Below are 18,818 nucleotides of genomic sequence, written 5' to 3'. Positions count from 1 at the left end.
GCGTGCATAGCCGATCGCTTGCCAAACTTTTTTGCGGGGCACTTGAAATTCTCTTATGGTAATTTAACACGGGGAAAATGAGCCATGGTTCAACTTGCAGAACAGAGCTTTAATTTGAGGGCTAGTGAGTTAAAAATAGTTTCTTAGCAAGCGATTTTTCTCTTTTTTTTTTAATTCTTATAACTTTCGATCCGAGCGGTCAATTGCAATCATCCAGGGCTCAAATTGTAGCTTTTTTCTTCTACTTTCATCTCAAAAATTTGGATTAACATTTCGATTTTACAATCAGCTATATATTTGCCTATCAATTATGGTCGTTTTTTGACCTTTTTCATCGTCGTATATATAGCTGATTGTAAAATTGAAATGTTAATGCAAATTTTCAAAACGAAAGTACAAGAAAAGGAATACAATTTGAGCCCCGGATGGTCGAAATTGACCACTGGGATCAAAAGTTATAAGGATTTTAAAAATAAGAACAATCGCTGATTTTCGTAAAATATCGAAAAATTGGTGATTTTTTGCCATTTTCAAGACTAGACATCTTTTGACCTAGGCAACCATTTTTAACCCACTAGCCCTCAAATTACTTCTTTTCTCTAATACTTCGATTCTATTAAAACACATTTTTGGATTGCGCCTCCAGACAAAAAGTAGCAATTTTCTGGATTTCGTTATTTTCCCCGTGTTAAATTCCCATAAGAGAATTTCAAGTGCCCCGCAAAAAAGTTTGGTAAGCGATCGGCTATGCACGCGCGCATTTTCTCACTTCAGGTGGCCCAAAGAAGCAAAAAAGTTGGTCTGGTAGGTGTGCCCTCAATTTCAAATTTTCAACTTCCAACACCCGAGTTGATACCACTCGCTCGTGGATTTGCTCATATACTCTCCGCAACGAAAGCTCGTTTCACAAGCTCTCTTTTAAAATCGTAACGATCCATCGATCAATCTCTCTCCCACTCAAATTCTGCAATAATTCCGACCTGATTCCCATAACGAAATCACACGCCTCATCTTCGCAACGCTTCGCTAGAAAAATTTTTACGGCCAGCTTTTATGCCATATACGTACACCTACTCCAACGCTTGGAATATCTTTCCCGCTCGCGCGACACGGCGCGTCGTAACGTTATTCCGCGACGCACACGGTAATAAGGCGCTATACGCGCGTTTAGAGTCGCGCACTTAAAAACTCGCCGCGCCATATGCGGGGCCGTAATATTTATTATCGTCGATAACTACACGTTTCTCGTATTCATTATTATTATCACGGATATATGTGTGTATAAGGTATATTATACGTGGGGGGAAAGAGAACATCTTTATCGCTGTTCATATTCTTCCCTGTCTTTACGGCTCTTTAATGGAATAGATTACAGCTTTCATTTCGTAGCTTTTATGGCTCTGTTACCTCTATTAAGACTTTCGAACTTTCTTTTTCGCGGATTTCACCGAGAAGTTGGACGCATATTCGTGCGGAGCTTTTTAATTATGCGTGTGTATACATTCATTGTATGGTCCAGGATTTACACTTACAAAAAAAAGAAGAATAAGCAATCTTCGTGTCGATCAAAGCTTCAGCTTTTCAAGAAAAACACAAGCCAGATATCATCGCTCTCGTCACCGTCAATCATATCTCTCTCTACCGTATACATCATTCAGCGATTCGATTAGCGAATCACACGTTCGCCACGGCGGTATAATCCTGCTCTTGGTCGATAATCCAATCATTACCCCAGCGAAATTTCATGACTCGCCGCAAAAATGGCTCGTGGCCAACTATACCATTCAAATCGCGTGCCAGCCATAAATCGATTCCCTTTGATAAGCAGTGTGCGGCCGACGTGAGCTATACCGTACAAGCTATATACGTAGATATTCGGGGCAAAAAGCCTCGGTGGCACGTAGCGGATGCACATCGACGAGTTTCGAATTGAGAATTCGAAACTCGCCTTCTGTTGGCGAGTTATGTTCCGCTTTGTTTTGCGTGTATACCTGTTTAATCTGGACATTTCGATGTTTTCTGCTAAACTCACGCAAGCGACGATAGGCGGCGCATAGGCACGTTTTAGCTTCCCTCATCACGATGTTATATACATAGAGGTGTACCACACGTGTGTCCAAACTGCCTGGTAGGGTCGCTCGTCGGTCAGTGATTTGTTGCAGCAAAAGGGTTAAAACCGTGCATACCCTACCATTTTATAAGAAAAAACATTATTTACCACCAGCCAAAGCACTATCGAAGGAAAACAAGACGGCGTCCTGGCCATCTGTCGAAAAATTCTACCGCACTCAGGACTCTTCTCCATTTATTCAACATTCCAGTCTACGCCCCACAACCACACACCTACATAACGCTGCCGTGTTTTCGCATCCATCGACGAGCAATTTATCGTCCCCTGAACAATCATCCGCTAACGATAAATCCAGCGGCTCTCGCGGATTAACGCTTTGTTTTGTCGACGCTTGACTCTTTAGCTCTCTGCTCACAAGTGTTGGCTATTTTTTCACCGGCTGTTGTTAAAGAGCAGAGAGCAGCAATTTTCAGTACAACTGTTTATCATATACACGCTGGGGCCGTTTGTTTTTTTCCGAAAGTGGCGAGTGTACAGGGAAAAGAGAATTTTTACGGATTCGGTAAATGATGACAGCGAGAGTTTCGATAATTGTTGTATGATTAATGTCTGTTTTTAATTAAAAAAAAAGAAAAAAAAATAATAATCCTTCGCTATATTCGATAAAACAGTCACTCTGCAGTACACAGGCCAACGAGGGAATAAGACACTGCGAAAAAAGCTCCATTATCCATTCAAAACAATTAACTCTTTCCCCCTTCCCGGTTTTTCCTCCCTCGACGAGCGTAAATCAGAGCCGGAGATTAATCAACTCTCTCTATCCCAAGCAAGCGAGCTGTATAGTCTGTCGCGAGATAAGAAATTCCGGAGCTTCTCCGTCCGCTTTCCGTGGAATATAAGAAAAGAAGCTTTTGTAAAATTTGCAGCGCGCGGTTCACGTGCGCCGGAGATTCCGGTGCAGCTGAAACGGAGAAACGGCGGGCTGATCGCGAGAATATCGAACGCGATTCCTACGTTTCTAGCAGCTCGAAAGTCATGAGAAACGGTATATCTCTTTCTTTATTTTTCTCTCCACTCGTTTCGGAATCGCTTTTTCTTCATCGGCAGCAGGACGTGATTTTTATCAAAAGCTCGCGGAAAGAAAGAGAAAAACCGGCAGCATTGTGTGTTTGAAGAGTTTTCGATGTCCGAAAAGGAAATGAGGAGGAGCTGATGGTTCTAGCGATGATGGAAAAGAGCTTGATGATTTTGGAAGATGGAGCTAGAATTGTAAATGAAAATGTATTCGATTTCTTGTGCAAATCTATAGTACATTGTGCAATAAGGGGAGAAAATAAGCTATGTCAAGCGTGGGTGAGGTGCCTTCGGCGCCCTCGACTCTTGCATACCGTGTTTTTTCCAACAAGGGCATGAAAGGGACTTTTTTTATGCCTGAAACTTGGGTAGGGGATCGTGCATTACAAGTCGTGCACAAAAAATTTAAGAAATTGGAAAAATTGAAAAATTTGAGAAAATTTGAGAGATTTAAAAAACAGGTATTAACAGAGGGAAGAAAAAAATGTTCCTCCCGCTACTCATCAAACGGGGAGAAGAGTACATTGTACAACAAGGGACGAAAATGGGCTTATCCAAGCGAGTCTGGAAAAGCTCATTCGCCCTCGTTGTTCATCGTGATTTTTATAACAAGTGAATAAGGAAGACAATTTTTGTCGCCTATAAAAACGATCGAGAATAGAGTTATTCGAGTCGTTTACGGTGTGCGTTTATAGATGCATATATATACGACAAAAATTGTCTTCCTTATTCACTTGTTATAAAAATCACGATATATGTTCTAGTTTCAAGTTCTAGCCAACCTAGTTTTGCGTATTTCTACGTCCTCTTTAAGCCTATGTGAGTTAGATTCACGAGAAAACGTGCCAAGGTACCCAAAACGCTAGATAAGTAAGCGCTAGAAATTATCAATTTTTGGTGTCGGATTCAATGCGATTTTTCGACGCTTAGCAGTACCTTCCTAAAGCTCTAACTTACGTGGTTTTGCGTATATTTCCGTCCTTTTCAAGCCTATGTAGGTTAGATTCACTAGAAAACGCGCCAAGGTATCCAAAACGCCCGATAATTGAGCGCCAAAAATTTCCAATTTTTGTTTCGGGGTGGGATTAGATCTGCTAACAGAGTAGACAAGAACGATTCTGAATTTAAAAAGAAATCAATCCGCTACACCCTACTAACCACACCTACATCTCTATTCTCTCGAATTCACTTCTTGAAATCAAGTCAACGAGCGTGAAAGCCTTGCTAACAAGTGCTGCGCGTTACAGTAGCGCCGAATGATCGATGCATGTCGCACTTCTTTCGCTTGAAACGAACGCGACAGCCAAAAACAAACGGACAAGACGTTCTTTCATGTTTGTGTACTATGCACACACACCGGTAACAAAAAAAAAACGAGAATCAGATTCGGTCGAACGCATACCTGCGCTGTCCCTGACTACAGAGTAAAACACAGCCCGACGCGCGTATACGAGAGACGCATTGTCCTGTCTCTCCTGCGTCGCTCAGGCTATAGCTGCACAGCTTGCGGTGGCATATAAGCCCGCGAAGCGCATCAGGACGAGCGCAGTGCACGTCAGTGGCTAGAGCTACCGCAACTATGGGGGAAGCCCGAGCTACGGATATTATAACGCTTGCCTGTGTATGTGTGTGTGTGTGTGTATGCGAGCGCTGACGCGCGAGATCTTGGTCATAACCCGCGTGATAGTATGAATTCTCGGTTGTTTTTAATGGAGTGTTATGGTTGCGGAGCGATGAATGATCGCCAGATTCGCTTGTTAAGGAATTTACAGATTTGCGGCTTTGTTGCTGCTCGTAGTCGTGAATCATGCAAAGCGTGCGGTTTAAAATTTGTTGCAATACCTTGTATACACGTATAATTCAATATAAAATGCTTTATTTAAACCGCGTCAGAGCAAAGGGGAGCATAGTTTTAAATTCCGATATCCCCCCTGTATATAAATTATCACCAAGCCGGTAATCCCCCGATGTAATATTCTCGGCTCCGAAAATAAACGTCAATTTAATCAAGGATATGTCTCGCTATGGTCGAGCAAGCTACCCTGCGCAATATTTCCAGCTCGAAAACGAACATTACAAAAGCGATCCATACACATACTCGATCCGTTCGTCCCTCTCAGATCGCTATCGAGAGTAATCCGCTCTGACAGTTCTAAAATCAGCTTGACCCACATATACCATACAGCCCACTCAATCGGCTTGATAGCACGGTATATTTTCAGCGAAAAATGTGTGTATGTATATATATATATATATATATATATATATATATATATATATACATATATATGCGGGCCGAGCTTCTATTTGTTCCTCATTTTTCGGCGCATACAAAGCGCGTCGTAAGGGATCTGCATGGCGTTTTAAAAAATTATCACGTTCGGCAAATCGATTTTTCAAAATTTGCTCTGATGGGTCATTTCGTTCGAGCTGCTCTGCCTCTGTGTATCTGGGCATTTAGATTTTCCGCTTCAAGGGACGTTGATAAATATTATCTGTTTTGTAAACGTATAATCACAATAAAATTTCACCAACAGTGCACCAATTGCACTCAACCCAGCAATTCCCTCACGACACTAAAAGCCGCTCTTAGTCACCCCCAACAAGCCCTTACGATGATGCATCTTTCATCCTCAGCTTGACCCCCGGTATAAACATAAACATCTCTCCCTTAGAACTCTGTCCAGCTAACACCGCCCAGCTCCTCTCCCTCGAGCTTTTCAGCAGCGGCTCAATTCATTAGCATGCAAACACGGCCATTATCATTCCCGGACAAAAACGCGCAATTATAAAGCCGGCCTTACATATACGTAGCTCTTAACCCTCTTAAATCCAACGTCATCCCCCGTGTCCACCTGGGCGAAATCTCATCTCGCGCAGAAAGCGCTTTTTGGTGAACGCGTTAAATCCGCGCAGCAGCTCCGTGTATCGCTGAGAGCGACGATTTGTCATTCTAATGCGAGAAGGCGCCTGGCGTCGTGTCTTCGCTTTGCAGCTTACTGGGAGACGTCTACTTGGCTGTCGCCCTCTTGTCTCTGGCAAGTGTTGCGCATGGGCTGATAGCGACGCCAGCCGATGTTCCTCTTGGCGTTTCTCTCTCTAGCTCTGGGAGAGATGCAGGAGCGAGACTGTACTGTCGCGGCAATTGGTACAGCTCGACGCGCGCCGCTGCGGCAATTGCCGTCAAATTAAGAGAAACATTGACTTGGTGTTTCGCTGCGCTTCGGTGCGCCGTTTGATTGGTCGAGCTTTTGATAGATTGCTACTTACCCAACTAATTTACATCTATAACAATAGTCTTCATCTAACCAAAAATACAAGAACCTGTAATCATTGACCAAATTACCCGCGAAAGCGCCGTCGTCACCGACCATAAAAAGAGCAAAAATTCCAATGCATTATCCCGAGGTGATATCTCACGCGCCCGGCCGTAAAAATCCCGAAAAAACTTTTTCCCTGCACCGAACGAGATATTGCCCTCGACGCATTAACATCTGGAGAGCCTGTTCTCTGCCCCTCACACCCTCTTTTTTCCATCATCAGCATAGAGCCAACCGTACATAGCTACTCTCCCATACGTTGGCCGAGTATCAACGCACGTTATTTTGCCGATTCGCGTCGGGAAGCATCTCGAGCTCGTTCATTATACGAGCCGCGGAGAAAGAGAGTGGTTATCGCGAAAATTAGGCGGGTAGCCGGCGGCAGTGCACCGGGGATCCGGAACATTAATTTTTAATAATTCTGCGGACTTAATCGCTGTTAAATAATTCTTCCCGCGGGAAAGAGAGAGAGAGAGAGAGAGAGAGAGAGAGAGAGAGAGAGGGAAGGCTCATAGCGGACGCTGGATAAATTGAAAAATTTTCCGTTGGCGAATGGACTCGTGTGCAGATAAGAGAAAAGACGCAGTGTTGCGAATATAAAAAGCTCGGAGAAATCGCTTAAAGTGATGATTATACTGGATTATTTTCAGTTTTAAACTTGACCAACAAGATGTCGAATAGTTTCTTTTAATTTTGCCAAACCCTCCGCCTTTATAACGACAAAGAAAGGCCAAGTGGGCGTAAACATCCTGTTTACACGTCTCATTCATTTTTGCTCGCGCTTTCAGTTTACTCGATTTTTCTCCATCACTCGCGAGAAAGCGCCGAGAAAAACGCGCAATGGGACGCAAATCGAAGGATATACCTATATACACTATAAGTGATATAACTTGGTAGATTAGCCGAGATTTTCCGATCGCGCGTACGCCGTAAAGCCAATATAACTCTCGAGGAAGAGGATCAGAGAGAGAGAGAGAGAGAGAGAGAGAGAGAGAGAGAGAGAGAGAGAGAGAGACGCGACTGCGCTCGGTAAAATTTGAATAATTCAATCGGACCAGCTCCGGATGGCTGTTAAATAAAATAGTCCCCCCCAGAATGCGGAAATAAAGGAGATGAACTCGACTGCAGTTGCGGGTGGTTGAGCGAAAAAAAGCGAGCGATCGCGAATTGAAGGAAGAGGGAAGGTATTTATGTATTCGGGATTTATGGCTGTTGCGTACAGCGGCGTATATTTTCGTTTTAGGATTGAAATTAACGAATAGTTGAATTTAAAGAAAAAGTCAATCAATCGGTAATCCTTTCCGTTTAAGGAATCTTATTAAGCCGCTAGTGCGCGAAGCTACGGGGCAAAGTCAAGGGGACAGAAAATATACAGCGAAATATATCTTAAGAGAGACGTACAAGATCGTTAAGGCTGACCACGATCACTCGATAATATATAGTCGCGCGAGAACGAACGAAGCAGAAACAGCAGATCTGGTGTAAAATGTATCCCGTGCGGGCAGTGTAGGCTAGATAATACGACGATAACTGTGCCATTGAGTCGGGATGATCCCAGTGGTGCCTTATCGCAAATATCGCACGTTGCTGGTGCACGGGAATAGGGGGTAAGTTTCGGGTATCCGTCGGAATTCTCGAGTCAGTTGCGATTAACAATGCGGCGATGGCGAAATGACGTTTGTATAAAAAATACATCACAACTGAATCTCAAAAAGTTATACAACTGCACACCTTCCCTTACTCGCATAAGAAGCACCATAAAACGCGCAAATCCAGCTCGCAAACCGCGTTGATAATTATGTCCCTCGTAATTAGAATAATTCTAGTAGCGAGCTTCTCCGCTAATTGCCCTGTTTCACGCGTGCGAGAAGCGTACACACACGAGAGAGAGAAGGAAAAAGCCAAGAAGAAGAGGATATTATACGCAGCTGCACTGGTTCGCCGCGTGAATTAAGAGCCGCCGCTATCATATCCTCTAGCTGCGTTATATTGTCCCGTTGCCGCTGCATACACAGCTACAGCGGTCGCTTTACACGTCGGTTAAATGAAATGTACGCTTTTAGCCGCAGACGCCTTTGTCCGACGCGCGGAATAGAGAGCTAAAAGTAGGGGGAACGCCTCGTGTTCAAAAACTTTGCGCCTTGTCGCGCGTGCGCGAGTTTTCCGGCTTTGTGTCGGGAATTGACCAATTTCAAGTTTAATGATGTATTATTGTTTATACGCACATGCGGTGAATACCATGTGAAAAATATTCGAGCTGTGCGCTTTGTTTATTATTGTGAATTATTCAGCACTACGAAACCTTCGTAATTCAATAAATCCCGACGCATCGTTACGTCCGACCGCACGTCGAGCTGTACTACTTAAAGCTCTGAACTCGCGCGGCGCATCAATCGCGAACGGCCGGCAAAACGACTGGAAAAAAACCGGAGAGAGAGAGAGAGAGAGATAGAGCTTAACAGCCAGGCTGGCAATAAAAGACAGCAATTTTTAATGATCATGTAGTCACGAATCTTCTATAACTATATATACATACACAGCAGTATTCCGCACGAGCATAGCTCACACAAGGCATTGTCTCTTCCATTACAGGTCTGTCGGGTCGTATACGATAGTGATATAGGCGCGGGGCAAGTTGGCCAGCGTAACGCGTGCGCGCGCAGAGAGAGAGAGAGAGAGAGAGAGAGAGAGAGAGAGAGAGAGAGAGAGAGAGAGAGAGAGAGAGAGAGAGAGAGAGAGAGAGTATAGTCGCCAGCAAGAGAGGGAGTGGTTAATGGTCAGCGGGTTACGGCATTCGTAAGCAGAGAAGAGAGAGCCTAACAGGTGGTAGTACAATTAAACCGCGTTATGGTTATAACCCCGTGAACGTTATGCTCGCTGAGCTCTCGGTACGTTTGTCTCGGCGTTACGAGCGCGGGCGTATACATTCGGACATGTGTGTGTGTGCGTAGCGTATACTGCGGGGGCTTGTTCTTGCGCCTATTTTGCATCGTATTTTTCCCTTTGTCGGGAGCGAGTTTCATAATTTCAGATTATGACGTACGCTGCTGCTTTCCTCTTCTTCCCCACTGGCTCTCGTAATACGCGCGAACGACACGCGCTACAGCGGTGTTTATTGCGCGAGCTTTTTTGTCTCCCGCGCGGTCTAGCCGCGCGGGCGAACTGCGTCGTAACTTTTTAGGCTCTCTTTATGATCGCCGAGTTATTTAATCCGCGTCGACGGCTTCATCCACCGAAATGAATTCTCTTTTTTTTTCGTTCGATACTTACTCTGAAAACCATTTGTACGCGTCCTCTATCTCCATCCAGCTGTCCTGTTAAACCGCAGGAGTTGGGCGATAAACGCTCGGATTAATGGAAAAAGAAAGACGTTTGCGGGGGTGAGTAGGCCGTCGCGTTCCACGCTCTTCGCTTCCGCATATAATAGCGACGCAATAATATCCGTGCGCGATATTGTTGCGCCGCGCGCATAGCTACTCTTTCGCCGCGTCAACGGTTTACGAGTCCTCGTCGTACTATGGTGTTTCGCGTGTTTTGCATGCGGCTCTGCAACGCTGACACTGGTTTTGTTTGCGCGACTACAGCGCCGTTTACGACACTGTAATTCGAGCCTCGGCCCATTTCGTCACTTAGCGTGGGGATCGAACGCGCGATGCGCTTGACGATAAATGATGGGAATGGATTTGACAGCTCTCGATATGCTCGACGCTCGTCGCGCTGTGTCGGTGATAAAGATTACGGTTGATGGCTGTGTGCTATACACGCGGGGGCTGGAATTATTGGGGTTGGGAAAGTTTTTTTTTCGATATTCCACGCGCGATCGCAAAATTGTCGCCAACCGGGACATCGACTGGTCAGTTAAGTTTGGCGACGACTGCGCGCGAACGGGCTAAGGGCGAAATTTGATTTGCTCGAACGCTTCGAGCGAAGTTTGCGGAATCGTTGACGAGATTAAGAGCCGCTCGTGAAGAGAAAGGACAGACGCCTCCTGGCTGATACAGACGTCTCAGGGTCCGACTCGTGCGGTCGGGCTGCGAAACTCGCCGGGAGTGAGAGAGAGATTGAGAGAGAGAGAGAGAGAGAGAGAGAGAGAGAGAGAGAGAGAGAGAGAGAGAGAGAGATGAGACGGACTTGTACGTGCGCGGCAACCACCACAGGTTTACGCAACTTGTTCTTTTACCTGGCATTCAGGGAATTCTAGCTCCCCTTGCCGGATGTTAGTCGGCGAATTAGTTTGAGGCTGTCTCGAGGATACGCCGCGGAAGGAATGGCTTGTTTTCTTTGTCATGGTAAACGTCTTGGTTCAAATTTTGATGTTATTTTTATTGAGTGACGAACAATGAAGAATCACGTATAATAAAGAAGGAGAAAAACTTCGCTTAAAAATTCGTTCTCGCGCTCTTACTAAACCCACAGCGGGAAACAGACAGTCGTCGTCGTGCCGTCGAGCGGAAGACGGGAGAGGAAGCAAAGTCCACTTTAATTTGCAATTTAATTAGAAACTCCGCAGCGAGTGAAAGAAACGTCACCGTAGATGACGTGTCAAGGGGTTTCCCTCGCTCTGTCTCGCTCACTTCCATTATGCTTGATTTTTCCGAGCTGCGGTCGAGACCTTCCTTTTTCTCCCTCCTTATCTCGGAGGATATCAGCTCGACCGCCGAGCGAGGATGATACGAGCTCGTAATGACCGCACACTACACTGCGCTCGTTTGTAATTCGCTTTGACGGGCCGCGCTTGCGGCCGCAGGTTAACGGAAGCGGCGGTCGGCTGTAGTCGTGCCAAGTTTTTGGGGATATGCAAATTGCCCGCGATGAGGATAGGAGTTTAATTGAAGCGGTTGTTTTCCGCTTTTTTATGCTTGGATTGATATACCGGGTGTATCGGACGGAATAATGAAGGTCGTTGGAGAGACTCGGGTGTACTCGTTATCTCTGCTATCTCTGGCGTTCTTAATTTTTCGGAACTTCTTTTATACTGCTTTCTTTCGGTTTTTGAAATTCGACGCTTTACTCGTGTTTTCGCGAAATCCCGTGATAAAGTTTACGAGGACGAATTTTCACGGAAAGCTCGCCGTTCATTATTTTTGGTGAAAAAAAGAAGAGAAAATATAGCCCCGTGTAGCTGCTGCGTAAAAAATAACGTTGAAGCGGGAGTCGTATAACAAAAATATTTTCTTAACAAGTGCATGAAAAAGACCCGTTTCCATGCTCTAAAGTGAATGTCAAGCTGCTCATTTCGAGCGTGCAGGAGAGAATGGCTATTCCCTCCCGCTACTCATAAACACTCAAAAACACTCAAAAATAATCAAATTTTTGAAAATTTTTGAAAAATATTGATATTTTTTTAAGCGCAACTTACCATTCACTCTATATGCATGAAAACGGGTCTTTACAGGCACTTGTCAAAAAAAGTACAGTGTGCAACAGGGGGGGAGGGAGGGCAATTTCTACCTCGGGTGAGATTTGAGCACGAGTTGGAGTCGAGGGCGCCGAAAGCGCCTTTTCTCCCCTAGTTGCACAATATACTATTTTCATTCTATTTTTAGTTTTTTTTAACCGACCGAACTAATTCGGCAGCGCTTGGTTGACGGAACTGTTGTTTTGGGTGGGCAAACATTTTTTTTAGAAATGTATTGAATAATGATGTCCTGCGCGGGTAAAAAATAGTATATTTTGGTTGATCAACAGGAATTTGCCGTCTATAATATTTTTTAGCCTTTTTCGTAGTCTTGCAATTTGACACATGGCACAACATTTTCTCGTTTGCATTTGGAGCACGCGAATGATTCGTAAAATAACGAGTAATTGGTACAGGTTTGCACTGGCCTTCTCCCCACTGCTTGAACAATTTACAAATAAACAATTCAGGAGAGTGGAAAGAGTTAATCATAAATTTGCAGTCATACACTTGAGGTTTACATCAACATGTACGTTTGCAAGATACCGCAATAACAAAAAACTCAGCGCATTCTTTCTCGAGCACACATATTCCCGTGCTCGCTTAAAACTCGCTTATTAAAGAAATCTCAGTCCGAAAAAATTCCGTTACTTCCTGCGCGCTCGCATACACGAATCGCTGAAAACTTTTGAAAGCTCGCCCGCGCCGCGGCGGCAAACTCGTCCTGCAAGTATAAGAACAAAGAATACAAAGCCGTAGGAAGAGGAGCAAACTTTTGCTCGCGCGCGTGGGGAATCGAGAATAATTCCGGATTTCAGGAGAAAGAGAAGGAAGCGAAGATGAAGATGGAGGGAAAGAGAGGTTGAAACGATAAAAAAAGGAATGACGAAGGCGAAGGAAAAAGTATATTGCGATTGTATGGGGAAACGGTGGACAGAAACAATTCCTGGAAGTTTATTTTATCGCTCGGAGTGAGGAGAGCTTGAGTGAGTACGTAAATCGAATCGAAATGTTTTAATATAAACTTTGGATGATTTATGTAACGTTTCTATTATATTATAATAGATATAGTGGCATCGCTTTTGAAATCGTCAACTACAATACAATTACGCCTGTAGTAGTTCAGCCGAATGCACAGAAAAATCCAAAAAATCCCCGAACAACGCTACATCCTCCGTCGAATCCAAACGCAAACATCGCGTGAAACAACACACTATACAGCCCCGTCGCCAAACTTGCGCGTGTATCTCCATCGAAGCAAAAAGCTCCCCCTTCCCTAACATCCTCTCGTATAGGCGATATCAAGGAGCCGTCTAGTGCCTCTCCTTCGTCGTCTTCTCTCCGACGACAACGTCGACAACGACTACGACGCAGACGAGGAAGGGACGAAGTTTATAGTGGAGGTTCGAGAGGAGGGACTCGAGACTCCAGAAAATCACTTGTCCCCGGCTGCGTCAACTATCTTCTCTTAGACAAATAAGCTTCGACGGAACCGACTGCGTCCGAATGCTGCCGCTGCAGCTGAAGAGTCGTGGCGCGTGTAAACTAGCGTTGACGGCGACGATAGAGCGTATACATATAGACCTGTACAAGCAGTCGGTGGTCCTTCGAGTATACGCACGGCTGTGAGTAATTGAAGATCGAGAATCGCAAGCTGCGTCTACCTTGGAGCTTTTTCACTGGAATATGATTTATAACCGCAAAATCATCTTCGAGAAACAGCTCTGGTCAATGTGTCACCCAGTCCGACTTTCGTTCTCGTCGTCCAAAGCCTCGGAAACGGCGACGCGCATACCGATCGACGTCCACTTGAGTATGTGTACGTACACATCACGCGAAATTTTCGATATTCCGAGTGTGCACCGACACGGAACGATCGGACCGTAAAACCGGAAAATTTCCAATATCTTGGTTGTGCGCAAGCTTCGATCCTTCGCGCGATTGGTACTTTCACCGGAAACGCTTCCGGAGAAGGATGGAGTCTCGTTCGAGTGGAAGAACCGAAGACTTTTTCGCCGAATGTGATAGCACGTACCTCTAAAAGACTTGAATATTCATTCGCTACAAACATCGCTTCACGTAAACCCTCGGTTTCTCAGTGAACCGTCGAACCTTAAAACAAACGATCCATTTCGACGCACAACTCGGTATTTCAGACACAGTCGATACACAGCCCACAATTTTCCTTCCTCCCGCAGAGAGAAAGGCAGAGTTCATCGCACGAGTTACTAGTTCTTCTTACCCGAGCCAACAACAACAGCAACTACGCAGCTCGAGATTAAATCACGGGGCTCTAAACTCGGCAACAGCCACGAGCAAAGGAAGAAAAGCACCTAAGACAATCAGCATGCAGCGAGTAGTATAGCAGCAGCCCGTAAAAAGCGAGAAATCACGCAGGCGTCCGGTTTGACTAATTGCACAAGGCGTAGGAAGCTTCGCCGATTGAGTTATTCCTAAGAGAAGAATAAACTCGCGCTGGCAGTTACGAGCTACCGCTGCTTCGCCGTTTTTATCGCCAGAGCGCCGGCGAAGCTCCTTTTTACGGCTAGAGCAACAACACGCCCCTTTACGTATCTGTACGTATATGTATACGGTCTGTGCTTGAGTCTTCTCTTATTCGGAGGCCCTTTGTGAATCGAGAAAAGGCAAAGGGAACAGCCAACTGTGCTAAGGAATGGCTGGTTCCGCTCGATAAGTAGCTCGAGAACGACTGGCGCCAACCCTATTATTTTCGACTTTTTCCCCTGCTGCGCCGTTACGACGAAAATCGATCTACTGCTTACGCAGACGAAATATTTACACACAGAGCTCGCGCGAGTAAGATAAACAAAAAGTGGTGAGTTTCGGCGGTATATGAACCAAAGGAGCCGAGCATCAAATTCTCATGCGTCAACCTCAGGCCCCGTGCGCTGGTGTAGTTTTTTGCCGTCTAGATCCTCACTTCGACAGGCCTCGAGCGATTTATACCTGAGCTTAAACTTCAGCTTCGGTTATCCCGTAGTCGCGAGAGAGACGACGTTCGAAGGCTCCGATAAGCCGACGACGAGGTACATACTTCTTGCGCGGCCGGTTCTATCCTACGGCAGAAATAATCTCGCGAGGCACAATAAAGTTATCCGGCGGCGCTTTTTATTGCCGCCCCTTCCTTCTTTGCTTATCCCTTTTTTGCCCTGCTCTCAAGCTACTCTTCTTTCTTGCTGCTGATGCTGCTCTGCCAGTCAATTTTTCTCTCGCTCGGCCATGTGTGTGTGTGCTGAGAAAACGATTTATGATCCAGCTCGTCGAAAATTCGCTCCCGTCTTTAGTCGAACGCTGCTATATGCTTAACGACCGAAGAGAGCTTGAGCTTCTCGTAAAAGTCCCAATTTCTTTGTCGAGCTGTGAGGGATGTGGCTCGTTGATGTCCACGGGTGTGAGTAAATACGGAGATAGTGTAAATCTTGTCGACTTTATTTGCACTCCTTATTTTCGAAAAATGCAAACCTCGTGTATCCCGTTATTATCAATCACCGCGATCCACGCCAACTTCCCCTGCACAAGCTCCAGTCCATTAACTATATATACATCGCAGCTCCATTACCGAAGCCTCGCTCCAAAATAATTGTTTAGAATCCAGAGCATCCGCAATATCTCGTGCGGGCAGAAGACGATTCGCCAAGCCATCTTAGAAATTCGCAAAAGCCGCCTAAGCTGCGGGCCTCCTCCCCATGTACATCCCCGCACATCCTCCGTCTATCTGCCAACATATACATACACATACACACATACACACTTGCGCACCTAGGAATGCCGAGTGACGAACGAGGCGAAAATTGAGAGGCGGCGGCTTGTATGCGGCCTCGAATACCTGCCGACAAGTATGCCGACACGATCGATATATACATATATCTATATACATGCAGCAGTAGCTGCGCCTCAATGAAATGCAATTTTTCACCTATATTATCGCCGTAAATTCGTTCCGACGGCTCCTTAACCTAGATTTCGCCCGAGTGCCCGGATATAAAGTTCGCAGGGGAGAGGAATATGAGAGCTGGATCTCTCTCGAGGTGTGGGTGGATATGGGAAAACGTGAGCGCGGTGTGAAATCGATTGCAGAAGCTTTGGTTCGCGAGTGTGCGTATTATTATCGACGCGTGTATATTTAGAGAGGGATAATGGAGTGTTTATAATGGGTGATTAAATTATTGAAATTTTACCGCCTGGGGGTACGACACTTTTGTGTGGTTCGATGCGAAATTTCCGTTCGTTGTTAATTGGCGAACTTAAATGTGGACGGTGGATGGGTTGGTTTAAGCGATGTACTCGGGTAGCGCGTGGTGACTTGAAGGGAACCCTTAAAAGTCGAGTACGGACTATCTGTATCTCCTTAATACTTTTGGATACTTCTTAATCAATCGACAGAAATTAAGAATGACGTACATTCATCTTGAAAATTAATAGGGCGAAATAACGTCGAGAACAATAAATCCAGCAGCGCAAACGACTTTCCTGCATCCACTCTCGAGCTGCCGTCCACAATAACGAGCGTCAAGCCTTCATCCAGACTCCGAAAACTATCCCTCAAATTAGCACTATTGTGCCCGTAGAAATCTGGACAAAGCCAAGCGAGCGCCTCGGTCTGCCACGTAGTCACTTAGCTGAACTTACTACCACTAAACTATCAAAGTCCCTCTTCCTCTTCCCAAGCAAACCAACAGCGTCTCGTGCAATTGTCACGTAATCACTTTTCTCCCAGACACACGACGTACTACGTACACCGCAAAGACTTTCCCCTCCTTTGCTCCTGCTTATATCTCTACACAAGAGCAGTCACGTGACTAATTCAATAGCCTGATGTTTTACATTGAGGAATATTAATTCGCGAGTCTATACACTTCGATATTACCTCTGAAAAATGATCTCGGCTCTTTGAATCGAAATTAATTTTTTGTTAAGGTGCGCCATGAGCGGAGCGGAGAGAATTGCCCAAATGAGGGGTAAAAATAAGAAAGTGAAGCAGGAAAAGGAACAAGAGCGAGGCGCACTTCCAGCCTAGATTAAAACCATCCGAGCCTGCAGGCTAGTAGTCTCTCTGGTATGTGTGCCAAAAGAGGCCTGGCCGAAAGAGCTTCTCTAAACTCCCTGAGAGAGGAAACGACGAAGGCTCCACGATATATCTATACGAGGGGACGGCTCTACGTGGCGAGAGGAGAGCTTCCGGAGGTAATAATAATGAACAGTAATGACGGCGACAATGACGCCGGGAAGCTCGCCAAAACAAATTTATCGACGCGAGTGGAAGGCGAGCGCCGCTGCTACTGGTATGATTTTCCTTCCTAAAACGCAAAATTTCAAGCGAACGATTCGTTCATTCCCCGACAGCCACCGATAAATTCTCCCCTACACAAGTAGCAGCAGCAGCTCCTCTTACATCATTCCAGGAGTACCTACTTACATAAATCCCTCACATCGCGCCTCTAACCGGAAAACGTGCTCGTAGCCAGCACCTCGACACGGCAGCAACAACAATGCGACAGTAAACTGCAATCAGGCTGGCGTAGCGACATACAACGCCTCCTCCGAAGAGGGCGAAGAAAAAAACGCGCGGAGAACACCTCTCTCACGTCCTGCTCACGCGGCATGTTCGATTGGCCTCTCAGCACTCCCACGAGGAAACACACACACACACACTCGTCCCTTGAAGCTACAATGCCGCGCGGAGCTCGTAAAATCGAGTGCAGCCGGTGAAATCATCGCACGGACACCTCGCGTCCAATAAAATCTCGAGCCTGTGATACGTGAGCTGAATCGAACGATCATTTACATTCATTTATTGCCTTTACGAGGACGTCGGCTGTGTGTAGGTGTGCATCTGCGCTTGTTTTGTATCGCGTGACCGATAATCGGAGGAACTCGGAGTAGGACTTTTTAGACCGGGGGATGATTGATTTTACACAGGAATCGCATGCTGAGAGGACGAGGGTAATTGAAACGAGGTAATCGAGTTTGTCCGCGGTGTCGTGTCTTCGGACGGCTGAGTGATTCGAGGAGAGATTATTTTATTAGGGTAATATCGTTAAGCTTTTGGGATCCGAGAGGAGTTCTTCAATTGAATTCTATATAATATTTTTCACTGACTGCTGTGACTCGATATAGCCGGTTTTGGATTTTTCAAATATTCACTCGTCCTCGTCTCGTCACTTTATAAAGTCCAATTATTAACTTCTATGCCAGTTTTGCGCAGACATATTTAATCAAATCTCAGTACTCGTGGTCTCCACTTATATTTAATAAAATACACTCAAATAAAATTAAGATTGATCTTTATTAACCACATCCAAAGAACATAAATCAAAATTTCAATAAAGGCCAATTCAGTCGTAAAACACACCGGCGATTCACTACACACACACACACACACACACACACGTAAAAGCTTTGTTCGAACTTATGTAGCTTGACACCAGGGAACTTTTATGCCGGAGCGAATACGTGAAAAGTTTGGAAAAGCTCTCTCGCGCGTTTTAAACTCGAAGGAACGCGCGCGAGCTCGGTCAACGAGCCGGAACGCAGCTGTCTGAATTACAAGACTGCGCTGGGAAATTACAACTTTTTCAAACGCCGCGATTCACCCGGCGCGAGCTCTTCATTAGCCCGATTAAAGCGTACCGTTTTTACCGCCACTGGAATTTTTTCCGGAAGTTTGCGGATTAATCGAGAGGTTTTTCGCTCGAGTTTTAATCCTGCGCCACTGACGGATTGGAAGTAAAGATTATGGTTAACGATGATTACTTTGTTGATGTATTCATCAGGAATAACGTAGTTGTGTGATTGGAAACCGATGAATTACGGCGGTATTTTCTCCCTTAAAAAAAATTCAAAGCTTTCGATACTCTCTCGAAGTCGTTCCCCTCCAAGTCTTCTCATTAGAAAACCTGATACGCGGATCGAACCGCTAATCTTTTATTTAATA

Source organism: Nasonia vitripennis, chromosome 2, assembly GCF_009193385.2.
Source record: "Nasonia vitripennis strain AsymCx chromosome 2, Nvit_psr_1.1, whole genome shotgun sequence".
NCBI classification, from domain to species: Eukaryota; Metazoa; Arthropoda; class Insecta; order Hymenoptera; family Pteromalidae; genus Nasonia; species Nasonia vitripennis.
The sequence above is the reverse complement of the archived record's forward strand: the minus strand, read 5'-3'. Positions refer to the sequence as shown.